The sequence below is a fragment of the Apium graveolens genome, chromosome 3 (assembly GCF_009905375.1).
Source record: "Apium graveolens cultivar Ventura chromosome 3, ASM990537v1, whole genome shotgun sequence".
Classification (NCBI taxonomy): domain Eukaryota; kingdom Viridiplantae; phylum Streptophyta; class Magnoliopsida; order Apiales; family Apiaceae; genus Apium; species Apium graveolens.
The window spans coordinates 227310336-227322324 of record NC_133649.1 but is presented as its reverse complement, the minus strand read 5'-3'; the positions used below and the strand labels follow the sequence as shown (position 1 = coordinate 227322324).

Here is an 11989-nt window from a genome sequence, read left to right as displayed (position 1 = left end):
TATTCCTTCATTTCAACAATACTTTTTCTCAAATTCAGATTTTGGTCCCGTTATGATATCAAATTCTCTTCTTTTTGAAATTCCATGATTTTATCATTCCAAATATTCGAAGATATGTCAATCAAATTAAGCTGAGTTATCATGTTCAAGTCAAAGCAGGGTTATGTGATGGGATTACCAAGAGCAGCAGTGGATTGTAATGCGATTAAAATATCAGGGGCGTATAGTGAAGTCGGTCTGTCTCTTTATTTCTTTCTCAATTTATCTCTATCTCTCTTTCCTTTTTCTTTCTCTTTATCTTTCTCTCTATTCTTCTTTCTCGCAATCAGTAAAAAGTGATTCTATTGATGAATTGATTAACGAACGTGAATGGAACAGTGGTACACAGTGAAACTCATGTAAAAGTTTTATTATACAAGGAATACAAGATTTATTTGAGATTATGGAAAATCGAGTTTATTTGGAAATGGAAAATTTGTGATAAGATCCCTAGTGCTCTCTTCTGCTGATTCCGAGGACGGAATCCTTATAAGAGGGGTAGATTGTAATATCCCATATTTTCAAATATTATTATTATAATTATTTGGAATTATTTATGTGATTTTATGTGAATTTTAGTGAATTATCTGATAATTGGAATTGATGTTTGGGTGTTTATATGTGATATTATTTGAGTATTTTAATTTTTATGTGCTCAGAATGAAATATAGATAATTATGATATTTTTCTGGTAATTTTTGGACTGTTATATGATTTTATAATGATTTATGAATTATTGATTATTTTCTGAGTAATTACCAAAATTATTTTATAAAGCCGGGAATCGTCCAACTTCAACCGTTTTGCGTTTTTACAACCCGAAACTCTTCCGAAAACTCCTTCCTAACTTAATCTGGTAATTCTGAACACTTTTCATGTTTTGACTTTTTCAATCCGGATTACGGTTTGACCTGTACGAGTCCCGACGTGAAATTTTCGTTACGCTAATCATTTTATAGATCGATAAAAATCCGAATTCTCGGAAGGTGAAATAATATTACTTTATTTTTGTATAAAGTATTTTGTAGGAAGCTCCATTGTGATAATTATCCAAATCCGGTAGTAGATTGTATCGTTATATAGTTACTTAGCAGCTAATTAATCTATTTTCGGATCCGATGTGTGCATGTGTTCATCGAATTATTAAATGGATAAAATATGTGATGGTTCGGTCAGCTATGTGTTGTTGTATTATTATTACTTTTGTGATTTGTTGGATGCGTAGAGTAATTTTATAATTAATTATTGAGCTGTATGACATCATTTGGTTTTAAAATAATTTTATTGAATATTTATCCTTATAAATGCAAAAATTATTTCAAAAATTATTTCTGCTGCTTTATAAATTTATTTATTTATTATTTTAGGAGTTTATAAAATTTAGAAATCAACATTTTTTTTGATTAATTACCGTTAAACGACTTTCTGATTGTAATTATTTGTTAAATTCGTATTTAATTCTAAAATTCTTTAAAAATTATGAAACTCATATTTATGCAAGTATGGGACATTCTGGGAATTTTAAAATTATTTCAGGAATTTGTGGGATTAATTTTACCCGAACGTTGTTTCGTTTATTCGTTAAAAACGGGCATCGATTGTGTTTCAAAAATTATTTTAAAATTATGAAAATTCTATTTTTATTAACTTTTAATTACTTGTGATATTTTATAAAATAATTTATTAATGTTTGGATTTTAATTACCCGTGAATTGCTCGTTAAATAGTTAATATGCGGGTCAGATATGATGATATGATGATTGTTGGTGGTTGTGTTGATAGTTAAGGCGTAAACGAAACCCCGATCGTAAACGTAACTTCGTTAAAACCAACAAACCGTAACTTTAAGTTTCTGCAGAAAGTCTCGAAGTTGTAAACTGTAGATTCTTGAGAAATAACCTTTGTTTAAGATAGGCAATGTTATAAGGATCGTTTAGGCGCTTGAATCGCTTAATTCCGATTTACGGATCAAAAGTTATGATCGTTTTAGTAAAAGTGTTTTACGCGACAAAAACTGCTACGAATCACGAACTTTGAAAATATAAAGGATAGACTTAATAGTATTCATAAATCATAAAATTTTTACAGAGAGTAACATATGGAGTTTCCTAACTGTCATAAAAATTTCAAGTGAAAATAATGATTTCTCAATTTTATAAAAATATCGGAGCCGAGACCGCGCGAGTAGAAACCGTAAGAATCCTTAAGCGGAGCCGACGTCGATATTGAGAATGAACTAAGATACTTAGGAAAATCAAGTGACCATAAAGTGTTTATGACTTAAAAGAAATGTTAAGGGTAGTATGAATTGAGAGGGTGTATAATGAGTAGCACATGAGTGCGAGTTACCATAAGTTAGGACGGAACCTAACGAAATGAAATATGTTTATGGTTATAGATTTCCGAGCGGAACCTAGAGCATCCTCCACCTCGAGATACCCAGGCAAGTTTACAAACCCAACTCCATTTTTACTGTTATGTTATGAAAGGATTGTTTTACTATCATCGCTTAAATACCATGTTTGCCATGATACGTAGTTTTTGAATTTCGCATAATATAGCGATGTTGTACGCTAAGTATATACCGTGAAATGTTATTTCGCTTTAAGCGTAATGTATTATATAAGACTGAGGGTCGGTCGGGATTTAGGATAAAACCCGGGAATCATTCCGGAGATATTATAGGGCGGATATAAGTCCATAATAGTACATTTTAAAGGGACTCATCGTCCACTTACGAAACATTAAAACACCTCGAACTTTTAAAACGATTTCCCAACGAGCATATTCCCTCAACTATATTTTATTGATTCAGATATTAAATATTATATACGTATTCCTTTATTATAGGAGTAGTATACTTCAACGTTTATATATTTTAAACCCGATTAATCATGATAGATTATTAATTATGTAAACACAAACTAGTTGAGGAATACTATTTAAATTAAATCTTTTAGAGAATAACTCATTCGAGGTATGATTAATATCAATTATCATTTAAATTATTTATAGACTATTATTTAAGTAATGATTATTTATTAAGGATTGTTATTGGTTGAAAGATCATAGATCCTGATATACCTTCTGATTTAGAAGTATTATTCGAATAATTTCAGATCGTCGGTGAATATTATTCCGACTTATTGTTATATTAAATATAGTTTCAAGAAGAAACTTTTCCCCTTATTAATTATCTGTTGACAACGGTCAACTCACATCCCTAGTACTTCCTCCGAAATTCTCGGAAGTACGTATATACATATATGTACAATTATATTTAAAAAGATAAACTATCTCTATCAACAAGCAAAACGCTTGGGGAACTTCGATGTGGTTCAAGTTCCCGAGATTGATAGAATTCTGTTGAAGGACAATGGAGGGGTAGACTCTGGTACTACGTGTGCTGGATGGGCTACCAAAGGTACCGCAGGCGAAGGTACTTTGTGTACTCAGGAACTTGTGAAGTATGTGCATACCCGAAAATGGGACACGTAGCCCGAATGCGGCCAGGGTGATACCCGAGAGATGACGGTATTCATCCTTTTACTAGTAAAGAAGGTTACTTCCGTAGGACAACTGATCATCGTATGCGGTGGCTCCTGTGAGATGTCCAAACTCTTCCAATTGGAATTGATATGCAATACCGTAACCCAAGCCTAGGTGCTGGGATTACTATTAAGGTATTCGCAGGTTATTAAACCCCCTTAAAAGAATTGTTTTCATAAGAAGGTGTGGGACACCAATAAATCTACTTTTAAATAAAACATATATATAATATATGACGTTATTATACAGTCATTTTCATACTGTACGTTATTATGATGAGCATCTTAGCTCACACTTGTTTTCTTAAATTGACACAACACAACAGTGAATTAAGATGCATGCCATGAGAACCACAGCCAGGAAATGGGTAGGAAATGGCCAGTTGTTCCGTAGATTGTTTGGTGCAGTACCTCAGGTAGTTCGGCTTATTTATAAGTATGGTTTATGTAAGATAAGAAATAAGAAACATATATTTGGCCGACGGATTTACCTTACTTAAAGGTCACCCCCGGTAAGACTAATTATATTTGGGTTGTAATAAAATTTCTTTAGTAATGATGGTTCATTTCCAAGACAATAACCTGTGGTGCGTGTGTGTTAAGTGCGGGGTCGTGAAGCGTGAGTATTTACATATCGTAGTGTGAGTTGTGTAAGTTTAGATAGCATGGCTTCTGAGACTCCTGACCCCGGGTTTTGGGGCGCCACACAACTCTTTGGCAACGATCACACCTTAAAATGAACTGATGTGCATCCTTAAACAACGTAGGCCAGAAAAAAACCTTCTTGAAGAATATGAGCTGCTGTCTTTTCACCACCATAATGTCCACTATAAGCTGTGGAATGACAGTCTCGTAATATCCCCTCCGTCTCACAGAATGGGATACATCTCCTGATGATCTGGTCAGCTCCTTGTCTAAACAAATATGGTTCATCCCACATGTACCACTTCACCTCATGCAGAAACTTCTTCTTTTGAGCCGCATTCATATTAGGAGGCATTATATTGGTAACAAGATAGTTCACAATTCTGTGAACCATGGCTCTTCCTCTTGAATTGCGAACAACTGCTCATCCCGAAAAGATTCGTTGATCAATGTCTTATCATGTGAAGTAGAATCGGGATTCTCCAATCTAGAGAGATGGCCAGCTACTTGATTTTCAGTACCTTTTCGATCCATGATCTCTAACTCGAATTCCTGTAGTAAGAGAACCCAACGAATAAGTCTAGGCTTCGAATCCTTCTTTGAGACCAGATAGCGGATGGCAGCGTGATCAGTGAACACTGTCACCTTTGTCCCAAGTAGATAAGATCGAAATTTTTTGAAACCAAAAACTATAGCCAAGAGCTCCTTCTCAGTAGTGGTGTAGTTCAGTTGGGCTCCATTTAGCGTCTTACTAGCATAGTAGACCACATGAAAGATATTAGTCTTTTGCTTCCCAAGAACTGCTCCCACTGCATAATCACTTGTATCACACATCATCTCAAAAGGTTCTCTCCAATCCGGTGCCGTGATAATTGGTGCGGTGATTAAACTCTTCTTGAGAGTCTCGAATGCTGCCAAGCATTCATCATCAAATTTGAAAGGCACATCTTTTTCGAGCAAGTTGCACAACGACTTAGATATCTTGGAGAAGTCCTTGATGAAAAGCCGATAAAAACCCGCATGACCAAGAAAGCTACGGATTCCTTTCACAGAAAAATGTGGCGGAAGATTTTTAATGACACTCACCTTGGCTTTATCCACCTCAAGACCTTTACTGAAGACCTTATGCCCAAGAATGATGCCTTGTTGCACCATGAAGTGAAAATTTTCCCAATTGAGCACCAGATTGGTTTCCACACACCTTTTGAGCACCAAACGGAGATTATTCAAGCATTCATCATACGAATGTCCAAAGACGGAGAAGTCGTCCATGAACACTTCGACATTATTTCCAATCATATCGGAGAATATAGCCATCATGCACCTCTGAAAAGTGGCAGGTGCACGGTGCACCACATAAGCGAAAAGAAACTCTGCGAAAAGCAAACGTGCCAAATGGATAAGTGAAAGTAGTCTTCTCTTGATCTTCTGGTGTAATGCAAATCTGATTGTAGCCGGAATAGCCATCCAGAAGACTATAATACTCATGACTAGCCAACCTGTCAAACATCTGATCAATAAATGGAAGAGGGAAGTAATCCTTCCTCGTGGCTTTATTCAACTTTCTGTAGTCCATGCATACTCTCCATCCTGTGACTGTTTGAGTAGGGATGAGCGTTCTTCTCATTTGCTACCACAGTATTACCTCCTTTCTTAGGTACACATTGCACGGGGCTCACCCAAGAACTGTCAGAAATAGGATATATAATTCCTGCATCCAGCCATTTTAGAATTTCTTTCTTCACCACTTCTTTCATGATAGGATTAAGCCTTCACTGTTGCTCAACAATTGGCTTGCTACCTTCCTCCAACAGAATTTTATGCATATAGTACGAAGGGCTGATCCCTTTTATATATGTTATAGTCCATTCGATGGCCAATTTGAATTCTCTCAAAATCCTCAAGAGCTTATCTTCATCACTACCTGAGAGGTCAGATGCAATAATAACAGGCAAAGTAGACGCATCACCTAAAAAAGCATCCCTCAAGATCACTACCTGAGAGTCAGATGCAATAATAACAGGCAAAGTAGATGCATCACCTAAAAAAGCATCCCTCAAGTGTTCAGGCAGTGGTTTAAGCTCCAAAGTCTATGCTTCCTCAATAGATGGTTTGAGCTTTCCCTCAGCATTCTTGAGATCAGTATTTCCCAGAGATTCAAATGGCATGTCTAGCTTTCGTTTCTAAGGAGAAGCATTTAGATATTGTAGCTGCTCATTGCCTTCATAATCTTCACTGTCAAAATCCCCCAATAAGGCTTTTTCTAAGGCATCAGACCTTAGCACATGATCAAGTTCTGAAATAACTGTAGAATCGACCAAATCCACCTTGAAGCACTCCTCATCTTCCGTAGGAAATTTCATCGCATTGAACACATTGAATGTCACATCTTGATCTTGCACCCTTATAGTGAGTTCACCTTTTTGCACATCTATCAAGGTACGTCCTGTAGCCAAGAAAGGTCTTCACAAGATTATGGGAATCTTCTTATCTTCCTCGAAATCCAGAATGACAAAATCTGCAGGAAAGATGAGCTTGTCCACCTTTACTAGCACGTCCTCCACGAAGCCTCGTGGGTATGTAATCGAACGATCAGCCAATTATAGAGACATGTAGGTGGGCTTTGGATCAGGAAAATTTAGCTTTTTGAAGATAGACAACGACATCAGATTGATGCTTGCTCCCAAATCGCAAAGGCACTTGTCAATGGTACAAGGAATGATGAAGCTACCTAGATCCTTAAGCTTTGGAGGTAACTTTTGTTGCAGCATGACACTGCACTTTTCTAGTCAGAGCAACGGTATCAAGATCATCCAGTTTCACCTTCCTTGAAAGAATACCTTTCATGAATTTTGCATAACTAGGCATTTGCCCCAGAGCCTCAGCAAAAGATATGTTGATGTGAAGTTTCTTAAACACCTCCAGAAACTTACCAAATTGCTTGTCCAGCTTTTGTTTTTGCAATCGCTTAGGAAAAGGTGGTGGAGGATAGAGCTGTTTCTCCCCTCTATTACCCTCAGGCAGAGTGTGTTCAACAATAGTCTTCCTTGATTCCCTTTCCTTCTTTTGCATTCCTTCTTCATCTACAACTTCAACTTCTCCATCTTTTAATTTTTCAGCATCAGCAACTTTTCGAGACCTTAAGGTGACAGCTTTGACTTGCTCTTTAGCTTCCTTCCTGCTTGGCACTTCAGTATCGCTGTGAAGTGTGCCTGGTTGACGATTGAGTAAGGCATTGGCTATTTGTCCAATTTGATTTTCCAAGGTCTTGATAGAAATAACCTGACTTTTGCACAACAATTTTAACTCCTCAAAATCAGCACTAGAAGGTGGAGCAGCGCCTCCTTGTTGAGGATATGATTGCCTTTGAGCAAATTGCAGAGGTTGCTGGAATCTAGGTGGATTAAACTATTTACTTGCAGCTTGCTGATAAGGTTGCTGAACAACATTCTGATTATTGCTCCAGCTGAAGTTGGGATGATTTCTGTTATTAGGATGTTAAGTAGCGGGCACAGGCTGCTGCGATCTCTGAAAATTGTTCACATACTGAACAGATTCAATAACAAGAGAACACTGATCCGTAGCATGAGAGCCTGCACAAAGCTCACATACACTAGCTATTTGATTTACTCCATAGTTGGCTAAAGAATCGACCTTCATACACAACGCCTGAAGCTGCGTTGCAATAGCTGTAGCTGCATCAACTTCCAGAATACCTGCTACCTTCCCAGACATCATCCTTTGAGTTGGGTTTTGATACTCGTTTGCAGCCATAGTTTCAATGAGATTATAGGCCTCAGTATAGCTTTTGGCCCACAAGGCACCTCCAGAAGCTGAACCGAGCATGGGCCGAGATTGGGCCCCCAAACCATTGTAGAAACCAGTGATCACCATCCAGTCATGCATACCATGATGTGGACACTTTCTTAACATCTCTTTGTAGCACTCCCAAGCTTCGCACATAGATTCTCCTTGTTGCTGCGCAAACTGAGTAAGAGCACTCCTCATAGCTACAGTTTTGGCCATTGGATAGAACTTCACCAGAAACTTTTGCGCAAGATCTTCCCAACTAGTGATGGACCCAGCTGGTAAAGAATGTAACCCGTCCTTAGCTTTGTCCCTCAGAGAGAATGGGAAAAGCCTCAGCTTGATAGCCTCATCAGTAACACCATTATATTTGAAAGTACTATAGATCTCGACAAAATTTCTGATATGCATGATGGGATCTTCAGTCGTAGCACCTCCGAAATAAACAGAATTCTGCACCATCTGAATAGTGTCCGACTTGATTTTAAAAGTATTGGCCTGGATAGCCGGTTGAATGATGCTTCACTGGATGTCATCAATTTTAGGCCGAGAAAAGTCCATAAGAGCTGGATCAGCTTGAACTACACGATCACCCATTGTTTCAGGTTCTTTCTTTTCACTCTCTTTATCCGAATCTTCAAAAACTATCTTCTCCAGAAAGTCAAGAGCTGTATCTGTCTCCTCAGCTTTATCCAGATTTCTCTTGCGAGTGCGAGAACGTGTTTGCATAAACGCTCGCTAGAGTACCTAAAACACAACCGGAAGAAGTAAGTAACAAGTCTTAATCAATGAATCGTAATGACCACTGATTGCAAGTACATAAACTAAACAAATTAACACCGAGTCCCCAAAAAATTGTTAGGCACAAAGCATGCGCTAAATAATTTATGCAAGTATACGCGTTCACAAGTAATATAGAATGATTTCTAGTTGGTTCCCACAGAGACTCTAATTAATTATATCTAATTAACACTTACTCACCAATATATGATTATTCTTCAATGTCAAGACAATTAAAATTAAGGTTGGTTAACTAATATTAACTACGAGAATTAAACACTTGAATTAGCAATACTAAATATACATGAGATCCTGACTTCATTACTACTTCATTAAATAGTTATTGTCATTAACCTTAGCATGTAATGGTGATGATATTAATCGAACAACACAAAACTGATAAACGCCAACTTTCATTGTACGAATACCATTCTACCAAGCATCCACAATTAAGATAGAAGTTGAATAGGCATCAATTATGTTGAGACCCTATATGTATACAGAATTTGACAACATAACGATTTAAGCGCAAGTTATTCATGATGATTACATAGGGCAAGTAAAACGGTTAGAGTTACCCACTAATCATGCATATAATACATGAACCTATGCTAGCATGGCAAGTTCTAAATCTTAAGATTCACTGTCGCTTCACAAGAAATTAACAGGCTATCTTACATGTTCGCGATGCACATAAGACGAATAAGCACAACCTATGCTAAATATCATACAATCACCACATACCAAGGTATTAAACAATTAACTAAACAAATCCATTGTAAATCCGCTAGGATCCCATGATCATGATTAGCCCATAATAGAACTCATCGTCACCATGGGTTCATATGAAAGCATGATAATAACACAATGATATAAACTAATAAAAATACTTAATAAATAATGAAGTACGTCACAAGAGTATTAAGGTTCAAAACATAAAGAAAACTAGCATCCACAGTTAGAACGAATTAAAAGAATCACAAGATAAATGTATGCTTCCTCTTTTTCATTGTTGCGTGCTAAAACGGTCTTCTCAATCTTCTTGCCTTTGTTCTTAATTATCTCTTCTCTTATATATAGAAAACGTCTTCCCATAAGGTTTATATAATAACCCAAGAGAACCAGCGCTAACAGAAGCCCAATTGTAATAGAATTAATAAAATCCAAAATCTGAATTTTCGCCCGCAGGGGGCCGCCTGCTAGAGCGCGACCGCATGCTCTCTCCAGGCGGGCGCCTGCTACCCTTCTGGAAAATATTTTATTTTACTTCTATTTTTACTGATTTCTTCGCTCATCTCCCCTAGACTGATTCCAAGCACTTCCTTAAGCTTTATTTGATGAAAATCACCTATCTAAGCAAGTTATACCCTGAAATGCAAAAACACTACAAAACGCGTCAAATACACAAAATACTCCAGTTCAAGACACCAATTCAAGCCGTTATGAGACGATCTAAGTGGTATAAAATGCCACTTATCACCAAGTAATATATTTAATGTGTTTAATATTTATATCCGCATAAAAAATATTTATCAACTAAAATAATCGTGTAAAGAATATTTATAAACTATATAACTACGTAAACAATATTTATCAACCGAAAAAATGAAATGAGAAAAAACAAAAATACCTCTCTCTCAATTAAATTAATTGATATAATTCAAATTATTTAAAAAGAGGAGAGATTGTAAACAATAATGATGAATTTTGTTGAATAGTGAGCTTCACTTTTTAAGAAAATATCACATTATTATGCATACTATACAAAATATAAATAATTTAATGTTAATTAAAATAAAAATGAAAATATTTTGTTTTTAATAAATATTAATTGTTGCTTAATACATCGTACATGGATAATATATTTATATAATTCGAATATTCCCTATTTTTCAAATGAAAGTGGCTTAAGTGATTTAAGTTTAAAGAAAATATATCTACATATTTTTTGAGTAAAAATATAAATGCTAAAATTTTATTCAAAAAAAATTCTGAACAAAGATATATAGTTACATAGACATGTGTATATTTTCAAAGCTCCTCCCAAGTAGCTGTAAATACCCAGATTTACTTCCAACTATAAGTAATGCATTTTTCAATTTCTTGGTTATTTTTCGAAATTTAACTAACATTAGAAAACTCAATAATAATAGCAAAGTCAATATTGAGTGATTATGTTGTACTAATTTTTTCATTGAGTTTTGTTTATGACATTAGTATGATACAAATGATCATGAAGATTGCACAATTTCGTGTGTTCAAGTCAGTTTCAAGGCTGCAACTTTTTCAATTTAATTTTAATAATTACCAAAATTTACTTATTTGTTAATTAACCAATTCTAAACTTAAGTTTACATAAACACTAATCCAATATCGGACAAAAATTATGAAAAATTCAGAATTTTAGAAATAACTACCACTATTTAGATTTTAACTACTTTTTAAATATAAAAATTTCCAAACTTTACAGGCATATAGTTTAGAAGTCTAGAACCAATTATCTTTGTTTAGATTTAAGTAATTTAAGTGATTATTTCTTAAAGGCCGCTGAGGCTTAAATTCAAAATAAGATAAGTTTGATGTAATTTATAACTCTGCCGCGATAAGGATTAATAAAGTGCGAAAAACTATCTACACTTATTTTCACTACCTACAAGATTTTCCTTTCATTGTGGATCTCAATTTTTTTTGATAATATGATTTATAGGCCTCCATTGAGTTTGCATCTGCAGAAAAGAAAATGTAGACGATTAATGACTGCGACAATGAGAAACATCTTAGAATATTCTAGGAAGCCTTTGGTTTGATTGAGAAATTTTTTTCTAGGAAGCCTCTGGTTTGATTGATGTGATTTTTATTCGTTTACTGTTTACATAAGAATTTTATATTTACTTGAGACAGAGCAATCATCTTGTGACAATAGCATGTATGTGGATTTCGAAAGCTATCTAGGACACCTACCATCTTAAGACTTTATTGATATTTCTAATATCGGGTTATTCTTTTAAATGTATAAGAGATGTGAATAATTCGTCAGAAAATAGCATTTATGTGGATACATTTGATAAATTGCATGTACCTAATCATATTCACACCTTTTATTTTATTGTATGCTAGGAAATGTTTCGTGTAGAAGCTATCAATTAGAAATATCATATTTATACCTATAT

The 11989-nt window shown here is 35.2% G+C and overlaps 1 non-coding gene across 1 annotated transcript; it reads left to right on the top strand.

Moving 5' to 3' along the window:
- Positions 1-8136: 8136 nt before the first annotated feature.
- On the top strand, positions 8137-8243 carry LOC141715936 (small nucleolar RNA R71). The gene has a single exon (XR_012572676.1). It is a non-coding gene; the product is annotated as a small nucleolar RNA R71 (small nucleolar RNA).
- Positions 8244-11989: the final 3746 nt, after the last annotated feature.